The 20,995-nt window shown below is 40.7% G+C and overlaps 1 non-coding gene and 1 gene segment (V, D, J or C); both read right to left on the bottom strand.

Moving 5' to 3' along the window:
* The window catches only part of LOC148776158 (immunoglobulin kappa light chain-like), a 68,291-nt gene that overhangs the window by 24,436 nt on the left and 22,860 nt on the right, over positions 1-20,995 (bottom strand).
* Positions 16,181-16,288, bottom strand: LOC148776160 (U6 spliceosomal RNA). Its single transcript, XR_016038706.1, has one exon. It is a non-coding gene; the product is annotated as a U6 spliceosomal RNA (small nuclear RNA).

The raw sequence follows: 20,995 nt of genomic DNA on the forward strand, positions 1-20,995 counted from the left end.
ATAACCTCAGACATGCAGATGACAACACCCTTATGGCAGAAAGTGAAGAACTAAAGAACCTCATGCTGAAGGTGAAAGAGGAGAGTGAAAAAGTTGGCTTAAAGCTCAACATTAAGAAAACTAAGATCATGGCATCTGATCCCATTACTTCTTGGCAAATGCATAAATTGTGGAAACGGTGACAAACTTCATTTTTTGGAGCTCCAAAATCACTGCAGATGGTGACTGCAGCCATGAAATTATAAGACGCTTACTCCTTAGAAGAAAAGTTATGACCAACCTAGACAGCATATTCGGAGAAGGCAATGGCAGGCCATTCCAGTACTGTTGCCTGGAAAATCCCATGGACAGAGGAGCCTGGTAGGCTGCAGTCCATGGGGTCACTAAGAGTCGGACACGACTGAGTGACTTCACTTTCACTTTTCACTTTCATGGATTGGAGAAGGAAATGGCAGTCCACTCCAGTGTTCTTGCCTGGAGAATCCCAGGGACGGGGGAGCCTGGTGGGCTGCCGTCTGTGGGGTCACACAGAGTCAGACACGACTGAGTGACAGCAGCAGCAGCAAACAGTATATTAAAAAGCAGAGACATTACTTTGCCAACAAAGTTCCATCTAGTCAAACCTATGGTTTTTCCAGTAGTTATGTATGGATGAGAGAGTTGGACTATAAAGAAAGCTGAGCGCTGAAGAATTGATGCTTTTGAACTGTGGTGTTGGAGAAGACTCTTGAGAGTCCCTTGGACTGCAAGGAGATCCAACCAGTCCATCCTAAAGGAAATCAGTCAATGTAAAGACTCATACTGAAGCTGAAACTCCGATACTTTGGCCATCTGATGTGAAGAACTGACTCATTGGAAAAGACTCTGATGCTGGGAAAGATTGAAGGCAGGAGGAGAAGGGAACAACAGAGGTTGAGATGGTTAGATGGCATCACCAACTCAATGTACATGAGTTTGAGTAAGCTCCGGGAATTGGTGATGGACAGGGAGGCCTCGTGTGCTGCAGTCCTTAGGGTCACAAAGAGTCAGACACGACTGAGCAACTGGACTGAACTGAACTGATAGTTGAATTATAATGCTGTGTTAAGTACTGCTGTACAGCAAAGTGATGTAGTTGTACATACTTATATTTATATATACATATACATTCTTTTTGTATTCCTTTCTATTATGGTTTTTCACAAGATATTGAATATAGTTCCCTGTGCTAAAGTAGGGCCTTGTTGTTTATTCATTCCATATATACCAGTTTGCATCTGCTAATCCCAAACTCCCAATCCAGTCCTGTCCTACCTCCTCCTTGGCAGCCATCAATCTATTTTCTGTGTTCCTGATTTTGTTTCTGTTTCATAGATAGTGATGTCACATTTCATTTGTCTTTGTCTTTCTGACTTAGTTCACTTAATATGATAAACTCTAGTTGCATTCGTGTTGTTTCAAAATGCATTATTTTATTCTTTTTTTTTTATAGTTGAAAACTATTCCGTTGTGTTTATATGTATCATATATTCTTTATCCATTCATATGTTGATGAACATTTAAGTTGTTTCCATGTCTTGGCTGTAGTAAATAGTGCTTCTATAAACATAGGGATGCATGTATCTTTTTGAATTATAGTTCATTTGGGTGTATGCCTAGGAGTAGGATTGTGGATCATGTGGTAGTTCTATTTTTAGTTTTCTAAGGGACCTCCATATAGTTTTCCACAATGGCTGTAACATCTAACATTCCTATCAATAGTTTAGGAGGGTTTCCTTTTCCCCACCTACACAGGGGTATCACTTTAATGCTGTTTCCAACTGCACACTTGGCTCCGTGATTACTCAACTCTCCTGATATTTACACACACATTACCAATATTTACATATTTATTAGTTATCCTATGCTAAAGCTGAAACTCCAATACTTTGGCCACCTCATGCAAAGAGTTGACTCACTGGAAAAGATTCTGATGCTGGGAGGGATTAGGGGCATGAGGAGAAGAGGACGACAGAGAATGAGATGGCTGGATGGCATCACCAACTTGATGGACATGAGTTTGAGTGAACTCCGGGAGTTGGTGATGGACAGGGAGGCCTGGCATGCTGTGATTCATGGGGTCGCAAAGAGTCAGACATGACTGAGCGCCTGAACTGAACTGAAACCATAACTTCTTACACCGAGATTTTTTATGTTAATTAAATTTTTTTTTGACCCAAGTGAATTAATGTCCACTCAATGGTGTTGGGTAGAACCTAAAATAATTTCTTTGTAAATCATCCATCTACACTTAAGAAAAACTACATGTAGCATTTGAAAGTGGAAAGTTGAGAATTATAGCTAAATAGTAGTGCAAAAAAGATGAAGGGTAAGATTAAAAAATTGCCACATTTGAAAGGAATTGCTTTACTGCTTACCTGATATCTACACAAAAACTTGTATGAAAATGTTCGTAGTAGTGTTATTGAGTTAACCAATTAGTGGGAGCAACCAAAAATCTGTCAGCTGTTGAATGGGGAAATAAAATGGAAAGTGGAAAAAGAGCAAAATGGAAAACCATTTCATATAATGAAATGCTATTTGGTCATAGCAAGAAATGAAGTACTATAATATGATACAACATGGATAAATCTTTCAAACACTGTGAGTAAGCCAGCCACTAAAGACCACATGTAGTACAATCAATTTATATGAAATTTCCACTATAGGCAAACAGAAAGTAGATTTGTGGTTATTTAGGACTTGGGAATATTTGATGCTGGAGGAAATGAGGAATAACTGGTAATGGGTACAGATAACTTTTTGAAAATATTCTAAAATTGACTGTGGTGATGTTTGCACAACTCTGTGAGTATACTAGAGTCTATAGTATTACACAATATAAATTGGTGAATTATATTGTAAATGTATTGTAATGCCATAAAACTATTAATAAAAAGTCTAAAAAAAGTCTTAAGATTTCAAGAGTGAAGAGACCCTGGGAAAGGAATAATAACAATACATGAGTAGTAGAAACCAGTAGAGCTATTTGTTATTTGGGGTTTTTTTATTCTGAGATGTGCTTTTAACATTTAAAGATAATTCCTTTTTTTTTTTTTTAATTATTGGGAAAGAACTTTATCCTAAAATGGAGTCACTAGAATTATCCATGATGCTCTTCAACTAGGTATATGACTTTGAACAACTGCTACCATCTACCTATCTGGGTCTTAATCATCTTTATTGAATGGTACCACAAACGTGATTTTTAAAAAATTCTCTTGGGATTGATTTTGATTTGACTAGGTTTTCTTTGATTTTCTAAAATAATATTATGGAGTCTACAGCGTAGTTTATATCCTCGTCAGTACTTGATGCTGTGGATGCGCTTTTAAATGGTGTGTTTTGTAATTTTCAGTTTTATAACTTGTTGCAGCTATGTTGTTGTGCGGTTGCTCAGTCATGTCTAACTCTTTGCGACCCCATGGACTGTAGCACGCCAGGCTTTCCTGTGCTTCACCATCTCCCAGAGCTTGCTCAAACTCATATCCATTGAGTTGGTGATGCCATCCAACCATCTCATCCTCTGTTGTCCCTTTCTTTTCCTGCCTTTAATCTTTCCCAGCATCAGATCTTTTCCAATGAATCAGCGCTTTGCATCAGGTGGCCAAAGTACTGGAGCTTGAGCTTCAGCATTAGTCCTTCCAATGAATATTCAGGGTTGATTTCCTTTAGGATTGACTGGTTGGATCTCCTTGCTGTCCAAGGGACTCTCCAGCACCGCAATTTGAAAGCATAATTCTTCAGCTCTCCGCCTGCTTTATGGTCCAATTCTCACATCCATACATGACCACTGGAAAAACCATAGCTCTGACTATATGGACCTTTGTTTGCAAAGTAATGTCTCTGCTTTTTAATACACTGTCTAGGTTTGTCATAGCTTTTCTTCCAAGGAGAAAGCGTCTTTTAAATTCGTGGCGGCAGTCATCATCTGCAGTGATTTTGAAGCCCAAGGAAATAAAATCTGTCACTTTTTTCATTGTTTCTCTATTTATCATGAAGTGATAGAACCAGATACTATGATCTTAATTTTTTGAATGTTGAGTTTTAAGCCAGCTTTTTCACTCTCTTCTTTCACTTTTATCAAGAGGCTCTTTAGTTCCTCTTCACTTTCTGCCAAAAGGATGAAATATCAATATAGAAATATTAATTTGGTTTTACATATTGACCTTGAATCCAATGGTTTGTTATTTCAAGAATTTCTGTGTAGATTATTTTGTATTTCCCCTGCACACAATCCACTCATCTTGAATTATGATAGATTTAATTCTTCTTTTGCAGTTCTGTTCTTTGTTTCTGTTGCCTCATTGCACTGGCCAAGGCAAGTATATCTTTAAAAGCATCCACTCATACGTGTCTGATCCAGTGACACTGGCAATGAAATCATCTCTAAACTTGTCTGTGCATTTAGGTTTAAGGAAAATTCCAGGAATCAGAGTTCAAATCTTGTCATGGAGTTCCTTTCCAGAACTTTAAGATTTCTAGATAGGGGCAGAGTTGCTAAAACTGAGCAGCCGCTGCAGTAGCTGCTTATAAAGGAAACAGCTGGTAGAATGAAAGGCCCTCAAAGGTTACGGAGGTTTTTGTTTGACATTGGATCAGTGTGGTACCCACTGCTATGCTGATAGCAGTAATAAACTGCAGCATCTTCAGGCTTCAGGTACTGATGGTGAGAGTAAAGGATGTCCCTGGCCCACTGCCACTGAACTGGGCTGGGATGCCAGAGGCCCTGCTGGAGGTGGCATAGGTGAGGAGCCTGGGGGCCTGCCCAGGTTTCTGCTGGTACCAGTTTAAGTAGTTACTAATACTCTGATTGGCCCTGCAGGTGAGGGTGCATGTTTCTCCAGGAGTCAAAACCAAAGAGGCCGGAGACTGTGTCAGTGTGGCTTCTCCAGTGGCATCTGAGGTTGGAAATATAAAGAAAAGCCCCTCATGTAGTCTGGATCATACTTTCGTCTTCCCAACAGGCTAGGATCATTGATATACATTAAGTTTTAATTGTGCTTGGTGAGCAAAGGTACAGGATCCAACTGCATAAATACGGTTTTCACTGACATACAGAACCACCCCATGTTCCTCTCATCTGGAATCCAGAGTAACAGGAGGCAGAGAAGCTGAACAAAGGCTTCCATGATCACCTTGGAGGCAGACCTTAGAGCACTGACTCAGGCATAGATATGGGGTCTGACCAGCAGGGTGGACGGGGAGGAACATGCATAGCAGCTGGGGTGGAAGAACTGGGCTTCCAGCTGCAGAAACCACGTGCCTCCTCTTCTCTACACTTGAGCAGTCCACCCCCAGGTGGTCATGTCAGTAAAGGCTTTTGGCTTTGTCTGAGAGATGAATTTGTCTCCTCTGGTCACAGAATTTTCTTCCTGTATCCTCACACTTCGTTATTCACCTAGTTTCAGAGAAATGGTATTTGTGTAAGCCTGTTGGGAATGAAATAGATGCCTGTGGTTCTATTTTCTTCTTTCTATGAGCAATGTTTCTAGATGAATCCCTTGGTGCATAACTGGATCAAAATTTATTGAGGGGTAATTCTCTATTCTCTACACCACTCCATTCTGCACAAAGCATCCATCTAACCCTCTCTCAGGTCATTTTCCCCTTAATAATTTGGGAAAACTATGTTCACACTCCTGATCTAAATGGAATCCATTCTGGACATGCTTGTGAGAATTGTACACATGTGGTAGAGAGAGCTTGGTCCAAGTATGTTCCCTGGTATAGACTGAGCTGCTTTTTAGTTTACATTCTCTAGTTCTGAATCTTATTTCCTACAGATCTTCCCCTTTACATTAAGTAGTTAAAACTCTATTGTGAAAAAATAAAAACAAAAAAACTCTATTGTGACCCCTTGGACTGCAGCACACCAGACTTCCCTGTCCTTCACCATCTCCTGGAGCTTGCTCAAACACATGTCCATTGAGTCGGTGATGCCATCCAACCATCTCATCCACTGTTTTCCCCTTCTTCTCCTGCCTTCTATCTTTCCCAGCATCAGGGGCTTTACTAATGAGCCAGTTCTTCACATCGGGTGGCCAAAGTATTGGAGCTTCAGCTTCAGCATCAGTCCTTCCAATGAATATTCAGGGTTGATTTCCTTTAGGATTGACTTGTTGGATCTCTTTGCAGTCTGAGGGACTCTCAAGGGTCTTCTCCAACATCACAGTTCAAAAACATCAGTTCTTCAGCGCTCAGTCTTCTTTATGGCCCATCTCTGACATCCATACGTTTAAGAGTATGGATTTGACTATATGCACCATTGTCGAGACGTTTTGGAACGAACACCCAAAAAAGATGTCCTTTTCATTATAGGGGACTGGAATGCAAAAGTAGGAAGTCAGGAAACACCTGGAGTAACAGGAAAGTTTGGCCTTGGATCACGGAATGAAGCAGGGCAAAGGCTAATAGAGGTTTGTCAAGAGAACGCACTGGTCATAGCAAACACCCTCTTCCAACAACACAAGAGAAGACTCTACACATGGACATCACCAGATGGTCAACACCGAAATCAGATTGATTATATTCTTTGCAGCCAAAGATGGAGAAGCTGTATAAAGTCAGCAAAAACAAGACCAGGAGCTGACTGTGGCTCAGATCATGAACTCCTTATTGCCAAATTCAGACTTAAATTGAAGAAAGTAGGGAAAACCACTAGACCATTCAGATATAACCTAAATCAAATCCCTTATGATTATACAGTGGAAGTGAGAAATAGATTTAAGGGACTAGATCTGATTGATAGAGTGCCTGATGAACTCTGGACGGAGGTTCGTGACATTGTACAGGAGACAGGAACCAAGACCATCCCCATGGAAAAGAAATGCAAAAAAGCAAAATGGCTGTCTGAGGAGGCCTTACAAATAGCTGTGAAAAGAAGAGAAGCGAAAAGCAAAGGAGAAAAGGAAAGATATAAGCATCTGAATGCAGAGTTCCAAAGAATAGCAAGGAGAGATAAAAAAGCCTTCCTCAGTGATGAATGCAAAGAAATAGAGGAAAACAACAGAAGGAAAAACAAGAGATCTCTTCAAGAAAATTAGAGATACCAAGGGAACATTTCATGCAAAAATGGGCTCGATAAAGGACAGAAATGGTATGGACCTAACAGAAGCAGAAGATATTAAGAAGAGGTGGCAAGAATACACAGAAGAACTGTACAAAAAAGATCTTCCCGACCAAGATAGTCACGATAACGTGATCACTGACCTAGAGCCAGACATCTTGGAATGTGAAGTCAAGTGGGCCTTAGAAAGCATCACTACGAACAAAGCTAGTGGAGGTGATGGAATTCCAATTGAGCTATTTCAAATCTTGAAAGATGATGCTGTGAAAGTGCTTTACTCAATATGCCAGCAAATTTGGAAAACTCAGCAGTGGCCACAGGACTGGAAAAGGTCTGTTTTCATTCCAATCCCAAAGAAAGGCAATGCCAAAGAATGCTCAAACTACCGCACAATTGCACTCATCTCACACCTGGAGGGCTGCCGTCTATGGGGTCACACAGAGTCGGACACGACTGAAGTGACTTAGCAGCAGCAGCAGCAGCAGCACACGCTAGTAAAGTCATGCTCAAAATTCTCCAAGCCAGGCTTCAGCAATATGTGAACCGTGAACTCCCAGATGTTCAAGCAGGTTTTAGAAAAGGCAAAGGCACCAGAGATCAAATTGCCAACATCCGCTGGATCATGGAGAAAGCAAGAGAGTTCCAGAAAAACATCTATTTCTGCTTCATTGACTATGCCAAAGCTTTTGACTATGTGGATCACAATAAACTGTGGAACATTCTGAAAGAGATGGGAATACCAGACCACCTGACCTGCCTCTTGAGAAACCTGTATGCAGGTCAGGAAGCAACAGTCAGAACTGTACATGGAACAACAGATTGGTTCCAAATAGGAAAAGGAGTACGTCAAGGCTGTATATTGTCACCTTGCTTATTTAACTTATATGCAGAGTACATCATGAGGAACGCTGGGCTGGAAGAAGCCCAAACTGGAATCAAGATTGCTGGGAGAAATATCAATAACTTCAGATATGCAGATGACACTACCCTTATGGCAGAAATTGAAGAGGAACTCAAAAGCCTCTTGATGAAAGTGAAAGAGGAGAGTGAAAAGGTTGGCTTGAAGCTCAACATTCAGAAAACAAAGATCATGGCATCTGGTCCCATCACTTCATGGGAAATAGATGGAAAACCAGTGGAAACAGTGTCAGACTTTATTTTTGGGGGCTCCAAGGTCACTGCAGATGCTGATTGCAGCCATGAAATTAAAAGACGCTTGCTCCTTGGAAGGAAAGTTATGACCAACCTTGATAGTATATTGAAAAGCAGAGACATTATTTTGCCAACAAAGATCCGTCTAGTCAAGGCTATGGTTTTTCCCATGGTCATGTATGGATGTGAGAGTTGGACTGTGAAGAAAGCTGATTGCCGAAGAATTGATTCGTTTAAAATGTGGTGTTGGAGAAGACTCTTGAGAGTCCCTTGTACTGCAAGGAGATCCAACCAGTCCATTCTAAAGGAGATCAATCCTGGGTGTTCATTGGAAGGACTGATGCTAAAGCTGAAACTCCAATACTTTGGCCACCTCATGCGATGAGTTGACTCACTGGAAAAGACTCTGATGCTAGGAAAGGTTGTGGGCGGGAGGAGAAGGGGATGACGGAGAATGAGATGGCTGGATGGCATCACCGACTCAATGGACTTGAGTTTGAGTGAACTCCGGGAGTTGGTGATGGACAGGGAGGCCTGGCGTGCTGTGATTCATGGGGTCGCGGAGAGTCAGACACGACTGAGCGACTGAACTGAACTGAACTGAACCATTGTCAGCAAAGCAATATCTCTGCTTTTTAATATGCTGCCTAGGTTTGTCATAGCTTTTCTTCCAAGAAGCAAGTGTCTTTTAGTGTCATGGCTATAGTCACCATCTGCAGTGATTTTGGAGCCTAAGGAAATAAAGTCTGTCACTGTTTCCATTGTTTCCCCATCAATTTGGCATGAAGTAATGGGACCAGATGCCATGATCTTAGTTTTTTGAAAATTGAGTCTTAAGCCAGCTTTTTAACTCTCTTTCACCTTCATCAAGAGGCTCTCTAGTTCCTTTTCACTTTCTGCCGTAAGGGTGGTGTCATCTGCATATCTGAGGTTATTGATATTTCCCCCCACAATCTTGATTCCAGCTTGTGATTCATCCAGCCTGGCATTTCACATTATGTACTCTGCATATAAGTTAAATAAACACACTGCATAAGTATATACATCCTTTATGCATGTATGTAAATAATAAATTTACAGGAGTGTTCTTCCTCACATTCACAGCTTCCTCTAAAGATGTTCAGATGTTCATCCAGGAATATCTGACTTCTCCAGAGAACTCTTGTTTGCTGCATCCAAAAGGTTTTTATTACAAAATGAGGTTTTGAGTCACATACTAGGAGGTGCTGAGATGTAGAGGAAAGAACTGGAATAACAAGTAGGAGTGTTCAGCCCTCAAATAGTGGTTGAGGCACAGTGAGCTGGTGGAGTAGCACATTTGTATCATTACTCTGTGCTTATCATGATGGAGAAGGATATAACAAGTGAAGTTTACTTCTGGAAGACTACTAGGTTATTTTGTACCAAAAGAACTATTTATTCCTTGTCAAATAGATGTTTAAAAAATTCAATCTGTTTACACCTATTAATATTATGTATCTTCTTTACACACGAGTTGTGGTTTTTTAAATATAATTTTTTATTGAGTTATAGTTGAATTATAATGTTGTGTTAATTACCATTGTACTGTAAAGTGACTCAGTTATACATATATATGTATTTACATATACATTCTTTTTCATATTATTTTCCATTATGGTTTATCACAGGATATTGCAGGATATAGTCCCCTGTGCAATACAGTAGCACCTTGTTGTTTATTCATGCTATATATACCAGTTTGCATCTGTTAATCCCAAACTTTCACTCCTGCCCTCTCCCACTCCCTCCTTCTTGACAGCCACCAGTCTATTTTTATGTCCCTGATTTTTTTTCTGTTTCATAGATAAGGTCATTTGTGTCATGTTTTAGATTCCATATATGACTGATATCATATTGTATTTGTCTTTCTGACTTATTTCACTTAGTATGATAAACTCTAGCCATGTTATTCCAAATGGCATTATTTTATTTTTTTTCTATGGTTGAAAACTATTCCTTTATGTATATATGTATCATATCTTCTTTATCTATTCATATGTTGATGAACATTTAGGTTGTTTCCATGTCTTGGCTATAGTAAATAGTGCTGCTAGTAAACATAGGGGTGCACATATATTTTGAATTACAGTTTACCTGGTTGTATGCTGAGGAGAGGGATTGTGGATCATATGGTAGTTTTTAGTTTTCTGAGGAACCCCCATACTGTTTTCCATTGTGGCTGTAGCATCTCACATTCCTACCAACAGTACGGTTCCCTTTTCTTCAAACCCAGAGAGGTATCTCTAAGGCTGTTTCCAGTTGCACACTTGGCTCCCTCATTACTCAACCTTCTCTTCCAATATTTACATACATATTTAGTTATCCTACACCATAATTTTTGACATAGAAATTTTTTAGACTAATTACAAATTTTTTTTACTCAAGTGAATTAATGTACATTCAATATTACTGGATAGAACCTAAATAATTTCTTTGTATACCATCCTTCTACATTTATAAAATCTACATGCAGCATTTGAATGTGGAAACTTGAGAAATATAGCTAAATAGTAGGGTAAAAAAAGATGAAGAGTGAGACAAAAAATTGCTGCCACCAGTTTGAAAGGAATTTCCTTACTGCTTATCTGATGACCACATAAAAACTTTTCCAAGAATGTTCATAGTAGTGTTATTGAGTTGACCAAATAGTGGGATCCACCCAAATGTCCATCAGCTGCTGAATGGAAAAGCAATATGTAGCACATTGATCTAATGAAATGTTATTTGATCATAATAAGAAATGAAGTACTATAATATGCTACAACATGCATAAACTTTGCAAATATTATGCTAAGTGAATTAGCCACTAAAAACCACATGTAGTATGATCAATTTATATGAAATATCTACCATCAGTTCAGTTCAGTCGCTCAGTCGTGTCCGACTCTTTGCGACCCCATGAACCACAGCACACCAGGCCTCCCTGTCCATCACCAACTCCTGGAGTCCACTCAGACCCATGTCCATCGAGTTAGTGATGCCATCCAACCATCTCATCCTCTGTCCTCCCCTTCTCCACCTGCCCTCAATCTTTCCCAGCATCAGGGTCTTTTCAAGTGAGTCAGCTCTTCCCATCAGATGGCCAAAGTATTGGAGTTTCAGCTTCAGCATCAGTCCTTCCAATGAACACCCATGACTGATCTCCTTAAGGATGGACTTGTTGGATCTCCTTGCAGTCCAAGGGACTCTCAAGAATCTTCTCCAACACCACAATTCAAAAGCATCAATTCTCTGGCACTCAGCCGTCTTTATAGTCCAACTCTCACATCCATACATGACCACTGGAAAAACGATAGCCCTGACTAGATGGACCTTTGTTGGCAAAGTAATGTCTCTGCTTTTCAATATGCTGTCCATATCTACCATAGGCACAGATTACTGATTTAGTAATCTACTAAAAAGTAGATTACTGATTATCTAGGACTTGGGAATATTTGATGCTGGAAGGAGAAGGGGATAACTGGTAATGGGTACAAGATATCTTTTAGAAAACATTCTATAATTGACCTTGGTGATGATTACTCGACTCTGTGAGTATATTAAAGTCCATAGTATTGTACAATATAAATTGTTGAACTATATTGTATAAGAATCATGATGCCATAAAGCTGTTAGTAAAAAGTCTAGAGTTTCAAGAGTGAAGAGACTTAGGGCAAGGTATAACAAGAATGTGTGAGTAGTAGAAACCAAAAGAGCTATTTGTAAACCTGGGGCTTTTTGTTCTGAGATGTGTTTTGAGCATTTAAAAATAATCATTTTTAAAAAAAATTATTGGGAAAGAACTTTGTCATCAAATGGGGTCACTCTGTGATGCTCAGCAGCTTGGTGGGTGACCTTGAACAATGCCCACTACCTACTTATCTATATCTTATTCATCTCATCTCTATTGAATGGTACTGCAAGTGTGATTTTTAAAAAATACTATTGGGATTTTGATTTTGACTAGGCTTCCTAGATTTCTTTGAATAGTATTTTGGAGTCTACAGTGTATTTTGTTATCTTTTCCTAAATATTTGATGCTATGGATGTTTTCATAGAAGGTGTATTTTATAATTTTTGATTTTATAATGTTTTAATTTTAGAGAAATCAAATTGGTTTTTTTGCTTATTGACATTGAATCCAGTGTTTTGCTATTTCTCTTATTAATTCCAGCAGTTTCTCTGTAGATTATTTTGAAATTTCTCTGCACACAATTCATTCATCTTGAATTATGATACTTTTAATTCTTCTTTCCAAGTTCTGTTCTCTGTTTTGTTATTGTTACCTTGTTTCTCTGGCCAGGACGGGTAATATTTTTAAAGGCATCCATTCATATGTGTCTGATCCAGTGACATTGGTAGTGAAACTGTGCCTAAACTTGGTTGTGCTTTTAGGTTCATGAACAATTCCAGGAATCAGAGTCCAAGTCTTGTCACGGAGTTACTTTTCAGGACTTTAAGATTTCCAGATAGAGGCAGAGAAGCTAAAACTGAGTAGCCACTGCAGTAGCTGCTTATAAAGGAAACAGCTGGTAGAATGAAAAGCCCTCAAAGGTTATGGAGGTTTTTGTTTGACATTGGATCAGTGTGGTACCCACTGCTATGCTGATAGCAGTAATAAACTGCAGCGTCTTCGGGCTCCAGGCTGCTGATGGTGAGAGTAAAGGATGTCCCTGACCCACTGCCACTGAACCGGGCTGGGATGCCAGAGGCCCTGTTGGTTGCAGTATAGATGAGGAGCCTGGGGGCCTGCCCAGGTTTCTGCTGGTACCAGTCTAAGTAGCTGCTAACACTCTGACTGGCCCTGCAGGTGAGGGTGGCTGTTTCTCCTGGAGTCAAAGCCAGGGAGGCTGGAGACTGTGTCAGCACGATTTCTCCCATGGTATCTGAAATCGGAAATGAAAGGAAAAGTCACTCAGTAATTTAGATCGTACCTGTTGTCCTCCCAACCAGGCTGGGGACCTTGGGCTTTAATTATTGTGCTCGCTGAGGAAAGGTGCAAGACCCAGGTGCATGAACACAGTTTTCACTGACATGCGGAAACATCCCATGTTTCTCTCACCTGGGATCCAGAGAAACAGGAGACAGAGAAGCTGAGCTGGGGCCTCCATGGTCCACTCTGTGTGCTGGCAGAGGCAGACCTTCCCAGAGCTCCAAGCTGCGTACATATGTGCTCTGGGCAGCTGGGTGGGCTGGGAGGAACATGCAAAGCAGCTGGGGTGGGGGAACTGGGCTTCCAGCTGTAGAAACCACGTGTCTCCTCTTCTCTCAGTTTGAGCAGTTCACCCCTAGGTGGTCAAGTCAGAAACTCCTTAGTCTGACTTAGTCTGAGAGATGCATTTGTCTCCTCTGGGCATAGAGTTTCCTTCCTGTGTCCTCACATTTCATTATTCACCTAGGTTCAGAGAGGTGGTGTTTGATGTAAGCCTGTTGAAAACAAAATCATTGCCTGTGGTTCTGTTTTCCTCTTTCTAACAGCAGTGTGCCCTGATGTCTGTCTTCGTGCATGATTGAATCAGAATAGATGAGAAGTTTATCAGAACTTTATCTTCCAGATATATCTTTCATTTGCTCCTTAGTGATACTTCCCAGGGTCTTCCCAGATGGCGCTAATGGTAACGAACCTACCTGCCAATGCAGGAGACGTAAGAGATGCAGGTTCAATCCCTTGCTCAGGAAGATCCCCTGGAGAAGGGCACAACAATTCATTCCAGTATTCTTGCCTGGAGAATCCCATGGACAGAGGAGTTTTGTGGGCTACAATCCATAGGGTCACAATGAGTTGGACATGACTGAAGTGACTTAGCATGCACACACGATACTTCCCAAGGGCACTTCTGAAAAAGTCACCTCATTCTCTGTTAGGGTTAGAAAAGAGAAAAGACTCTGATGCTGGGAAAGGTTGGGGGCGGGAGGAGAAGGGGACGACAGAGAATGAGATGGCTGGATGGCATCACCGACTCTGTGGACATGAGTTTGAGTGAACTCCGGGAGTTGGTGATGGACAGGGAGGCCTGGAGTGCTGTGATTCATGGGGTCGCGGAGAGTCGGACACGACTGAGCGACTGAACTGAACCCCAAGTTAAGGGTTTCCCAGGTGGTTCAGTGGTAAAGAATCCATGTGCCAATAAGGAGATGCAAGAGACTCCAGTTCGATTCCTGGGGTGGGAAGATCCCCTGGAGAAGGAAATGGCAACCCACTCCAATATTCTTACCTGGAAAATCCCATAAACAGAGGGGCCTGGTGAGCTACAGTCTGTGGGGTTACAGACTCAGACATGACTGAGCACACACACACACAGACACACACACACACACACACATAGTGGGTTTTGTGTGGCAAATGGCACCGCACTCCAGTACTCTTGCCTGGAAAATTCCATGGATGGAGGAGCCTGGTAGGCTGCAGTCCATGGGGTCATAAAGAGTCGGAGACGACTGAGTGACTTCACTTTCACTTTTCACTTTCCTGCATTGGAGAAGGAAATGGCAACCCACTCCAGTGTTCTTGCCTGGAGAATCCCAGGGACAGGGGAGCCTGGTGGGCTGCTGTCTATGGGGTCGTGAAGAGTCGGACACGACTGAAGCGACTTAGCAGCAGCAGCAGCTTGATCACTGATCACAGTTTTGTTAAGGAAAAGCTATGTCACACACTTTCCATAGTATTACATATGTAAAGGGTTAATAATCCCATGCTATGCCATGCTAAATTGCTTCAGTCATGACCCACTCTTTTCAACCCTATGGAATGTAGCCTACTAGGCTCCTCTGTCCTTTGGATTCTCCAGGTAAGAACACTGGAGTGGGTTGCCATTTCCTTCTCCAATGCATGAAAGTGAAAAGTGAAAGTGAAGTCGCTCAGTTGTGTCTGACTCGTAGCGACCCCATGGACTGCAGCCTACCAGGCTCCTCCGTCTATGGGATTTTCCAGGCAAGAGTACTGGAGTGGGTTGCCTTTGCCTTCTTAAAAAGCTTAAGTTTCATAAATATTCAGTGATGCTTATTCTCTTTTCATGTTTATTTAAAACATGAAATAAATGTTTGTACTTTTTTGTACTCAGTTTGTACTTTTTTAAAAATTGAGATTAAAACAAATGCAGGGTAAATGGCAGAAATCTTATTTGTGCAACTGAGTCAAGTTTATATAAGGCCACTGACCAGATCTTTTCCAACACCTCTCTCAAGGAGCTATTGGGTCAATAATGACTCCTCCTAATGCAACAAGGTAGCTGTTATTGTCCGGAGAAGGCAATGGCAAACCACTCCAGTACTCTTGCCTAGAAAATCCCATGGATGGAGGAGCCTGGTAGGCTGCAGTCCATGGGGTCGCTACGAGTCAGACACAACTGAGCGACTTCACTTTCACTTTTTACTTTCACACATTGGAGAAGGAAATGGCAACCCACTCCAGTGTTCTTGCCTGGAGAATCCCAGGGACAGGGGAGCCTGGTGGGCTTCCGTCTATGGGGTCACACAGAGTCGGACACGACTGAAGTGACTTAGCAGCAGCAGCAGCAGCAGCAGCAGCTGTTATTGTCACATCTAACACAATAGTTTGGTTTTTCCTGAACTTGAACATTATGTAAATTGAAGGAAGCATTTTTTGTTTCTGTCGTCTTTACCTTTGTTATTCCTTCCTGTGGATTTGAGTCAGTTGATCTAAAAGGTTTTCTTTTGTAATTTTTATAGGCATACCTGCTAGCAATGACTTCTCTTCACTTTTGTTTATTAGGGGATATTTTTACATTTGTTTTCAAAAGATATATAATTCTTGTTATAAAATTCTTGTTGCCTTTTTTTTTCTTTTGGCACTTTAAATCTGTCACTGTTTTTTTTTTTAAAGTAATTTATTTTTTATTGGAGGCAAATTATTTTACAATATTATATTGGTTGGTTTTGCTATACATTGACATGAATTCGCCCCGGGTTTACATAAGTTCCAAAAATATGGACCGCTTCACGAATTTGCATGTCATCCTTGCGCAGGGGGCCATGCTAATCTTCTCTGTATCATTCCAATTTTAGTATTTGTGCTGCCGAAGCGAGCACTCACTGTTTTGTAATATCCACTGGTCATGATAAAAATTTAGTCAATGAGAGTAGTCCCTCCTTATCCGGAGTTTCACCTTCAGCAGTTTCAGTCACCACCAGTCAGTTGCATTTTGAAATTACTGCTCTCCCCAGGGATCTGGTGGAAGTATGGTCAGGTCATGTGGAAATCTGTTATTAACAATAAGAAGAAAATCTTTCCTGGAGAAGTAAATGAGAATTTAACATTATAGAATTACTGTTTCACAAATCATAGAGTACTTGATTGTCAGATTCAAAGAAGGAGCACTCATTCATTTTCAGGCTAAAAAGTGTGAGAACTTGTGGACTAGAGACTGAATGGAGAATCACATTGATTGATTTGCATATACTGAAGAATCTTTGCATCCCTGAGATAAATCCCACTGGACTGTGGTGCATGATCCTTTTAATGTGCCGTTGAATTCAGTTTACTAGTATTTTGTTGAGGATTTTCCACTTTGTGTTCATCAGTGATATTGGCCTGTAATTTTCTTGTTTGTGAAATCTTTGCTGCTTTTGATATCAGGATGATGCTGCCTCTTAGAATGAGTTTGGGAATATTTCACTCTCTGCCATTTTTGGAAGAGTTTGAGAAGGATAAGTGCTATATCTTCTCTAAATGATAGAATTCATCTGTGAAGTCATCTGGACCTGGCCTTTGGTTTGTTGGAAGATTTTTAACACAGTTTCAATTTCATTGCTTGTGACTGGTCTGTTCATATTTTCTATTTCTTCCTGGAGTGGATGGAGAGAGTGCTGGGAAGAGGAGAAAGAGCTGTGTAATAAAGGCACCTTCACAAAACCCTAAAAGACACAGGCTTCTTTGCCTTGTGTGGAACCAGAGAGCAGAGTGAGGACCAGAGGCACTGCTCCCAGCCTTTAGACTGTATGCATTCAATGTGGTTTAAAGAAGCAATTTAAATCTCCCCATAAATAGTGACATAAAACCATGATACACTTGGTTTAGAGAGTACAGAAAAGTGTCCATTCCTTCTGTAAGCATCTAATGGACACCATGTCCTGTGCGATTACTAAATGGAATGAAGCTTAGATCCAATCAGAACTGAGACCTTGAGGACCAACTGTCCTGTGCAGCCATCACCCTGTCCTCACAATACCTTCCGGGGGAACTGAGGGATGCAGTGAGACAGAAACCGAAAACTGACACGCAGGTTAAACTAGCAGAGAAAAGAAAAGCATGGTATAAGCAGAGACTAGCTGAACAGCTGAGGACCCCAGTCTGGACCACACCACAGTAACTCCATTGCCAAGTAGAAATCCTTTGCTTTCTCTGCTTTTGTCTCTCTCAAAAAACTGCTTTATTGATGTTATTCCAAATTGTAAGACAATCTCTGTACATTCAGGAGTTAGAGCTTTATCCACAGTCACAGTGGTTAACACACTGAACCTTGAAGTCAAACCATCTCAGTTGGATTGGAGCTCCATAACTTACTTGGTTGTATGATATCAGTCAAAATTTTAAACTCTTTTACCTCAGTTTCCATACTTGTGAAATTATGAAAACAGTAGCAGATACTTTACAGTATATTTCTGTATATTTGAAGTATATTTCATCCACAGCCAGGGTTCGGCATCATCTTTTATCCAGCAGGGTCACAAGTCTCTAAATCTAAATTTATCAATCACTTCTAAAGCCCGTAGATCTATAGTCAGGACCCTGCAGACTCTTTCAGTGTGTTTTCTCCCACTGCCCATTATATTTTGTCCTGTGAAAGACTAGAATGTCATGTTGCTGTTCTCTTTCTTATATAATCCTTATTTAGTTTTTAAAATCTTTCCACTTTGTCTCCAAAACTTAGCCCATGACATAGAATAGGGAAAGCTACTATGATTAGTTTGGGGCCTACTCTAGGGTATTTTTTCAAGTGTTTTGGACCTCATTTTCAATAAATCACACTAAGAAGCATATGCTTGAGAACGGTATTTGGCAATGTGGAGTGTTTTATTCAATCATGGATCAAGAAATTAATTTAGTGGGCAGTGAGCAATTTTTCTGATGATATAAACTAGAATAATAGAATAAAATAAAATGAGCTAAAATAGAAAAAAGATCCCTGTGCATGTTGTATATACTGAGAATTACTGCTTCATGGATTTATTTTTCATTTATGTTAGACATATATGGTCTATATGTGTCTACTGGTGATTCAAATATTTTAGCATTGCTGGCTTAAGGAATCCCTGTGCCACACTGGATTTTTCCAGTTTTCTTATTATGACTAAGAGGTTCAGTATTATTCCCGTTAGTTTGAGGAAAAAAGCAGAGGAAACTTATTAAGATCAAGCAGTCGAAGCAGAAGGTTGCTGCTGCTATTGTAATTATGGAATAAAATAGAAAAAAATAGCTGAAAGATTTACAAGTTGTTCTTTTCCTCAGACTCACAGTTTCTTTCCAGATGTACAGAGGACGGTAAAGGAATCTCTGACTCCTCTCTATTCTAAATGTCTTTCTTGGCATGGTGTTGCTTTGAGTGATATGCTAGATGGACCTGGGATGTGGACTTAAGTATTGGGAAGAAATGTTGAAACCTCAGATACTGGTTAGAGGGATAGGGGACTAGTGGGTTATAGGTTTAATTAGGTGCCATTTATTTCTATGACAGAGGAGACACAATAAATCAGACTCAATCCTGGAAGAATTAATGGATTATTTTGTATTTAGGAATTATTACTGTTATTTTTTGGCTGCACCTTGTGGCTTGCAGGATCTTAGTTCCCCGACCAGGGATTGAAACTATGCCCTCAGCAGTAAAAGCACAGAGTCCTAATCCCTGCACCCCCAGGGAATTTCCTTAAGAATTATGAATACTTGTTAAATAGTTTTTTTAAAATTCAAAGTATTTCACATTAAAAAGTTATCTATACCCACTGAGTTTTGGAGGATACCATCGTCCTGGCTTTGAAGTAGAGATTTGCATTACTTATGTGAGTTATATCCATGAGGAGCAGGAAAATTCTGCATTGTTTGGGAAGAGTGCTTGAGTAGTGGTCACATTTTTTGAAGGAGAATGTTATGTCACAGCACTTTCCACACTATTAAATTTAAACAGGGCACCCTAAAAGAATAAACAGGTCGCATAGTCACACTGTTGAAATGGAGTAATACCCTATGATCCTTGGGCTCCCCCATGTCCTCTGCCTGCCTTTTGTCTGTGGAAAACTTTAGCCAAAGAAAAAGTTTAATCCGAGAAGTGAGAACATATGAAAACAAAGGAAAACAATCAAAGGAGACCAAATAACAATGTAGTCATTAAGCATAGTCAGCTACATCCTGTGAGCTGTCTGATAGATACTAGAACACTAGGAGGAGAAGGTGACCACATGAGGATCAGACTGTACCCAGGACACGAGCTGCACAAGTCAGAGAACTGGCCTCAAAGAAATGAGAACACACGGTCTCTGGAGCTGAAGATTAACTGCACCTAAAGCAGCCAAGCTGGTCCAACCATCAGCGACCAATCTGAAGACGACTGTCAGAGCTGACCGTGCTGCTTCTGCATGTAGCCCCTTCCTTTCATCTACAAAAGCTCTCGCCTCACTGGTTGCCAGTGGTGGGGGGAGTCAGCCTTTGGACAGATGTCTGCCACCCTCCCCCGACCAGTTGCCAACATCTGAAATAAAGCAAACTTTCCTTTCCACCAACCTGACTGTTTATTGACTTTTGAGCGGCAAGCAGCCGGACCCACCACAGCTTTTGGCAACACCATCGCCAAGAAGGAATCAAAGTATATTTCCTTCTTACTATTTGCAGATGAATAAAAAATGCTATAGAGCTCTGGATTCATTTTTTTTGCAACTTTCCTGATTTGTCATTTACTATCATGTACTGAATATTGAAATTAGAATAAAGTGAGTTTTAATCATATTCCATGAAATTTTACCCTGCTTTCCTGAACTCCATCACAGTAACTCAAAGAATAGTTGTGGGGGCGTAGAAAGCAACGGTGCAGTCTGAACTCAAGGGTCAGCAGATAGCATAAGAGGATCATTCCTGACCTGCAGCACTATGTGAGGGTGGTCCAAGGTGGGTGACTGGGACCTGTAACCTGCAGGCCTCTAACTGGGGGCCAGGTACTTGTCCTAAACCAATCTACTGAACCAGAATAAAGCCCAGAATTAGAGACGGATGCACTCCTGATGAAGATCATAGGAACCTACACTGGGTTCTGCTAACACTAGGCCAAGTACCTATTGAGAATTAACTGTCCTGCCTGGTTATGGTGACTCTGAAGTCCAGAGCCTGGGTCAGGACCCTGAATTTTTCCTTGTCCATAGAGTGGCAAATTCAATATTGTTAAGATTTTATTTCTGCAAATTTGACATGTAGAGTCGATGTAATCCAACTAAAATCCACAAAGGATTTTTTTGACGTTGAAAAGGTGATCCTATAATTTATGTGGAAATTCAAAGAACCAGGAAAACCTTAAAGAATAAAAATAGTCAGTAGACTTATAATATCATTCTTCTAGATTATTACAAAACTACAATGATCAACAGTGTGTGTACCCTAGGTAGATAGACAGACAAGCAGACAAATGAGACAACAGAATCAAGAAGAAGAGCTGGGACTTCCCAGGTGGTCCAGTGGTGAAGACTTCGCCCTCCAATGCTGGGGGTGTGGGTTTGATCCCTTATTAGGGAGCTAAGATCCCACATGCGTCCTGG

The sequence above is a fragment of the Moschus berezovskii genome, chromosome 11 (genome assembly GCF_049115385.1).
Source record: "Moschus berezovskii isolate FMDL1 chromosome 11, NW_MosBer_1.0, whole genome shotgun sequence".
NCBI lineage: Eukaryota > Metazoa > Chordata > Mammalia > Artiodactyla > Moschidae > Moschus > Moschus berezovskii.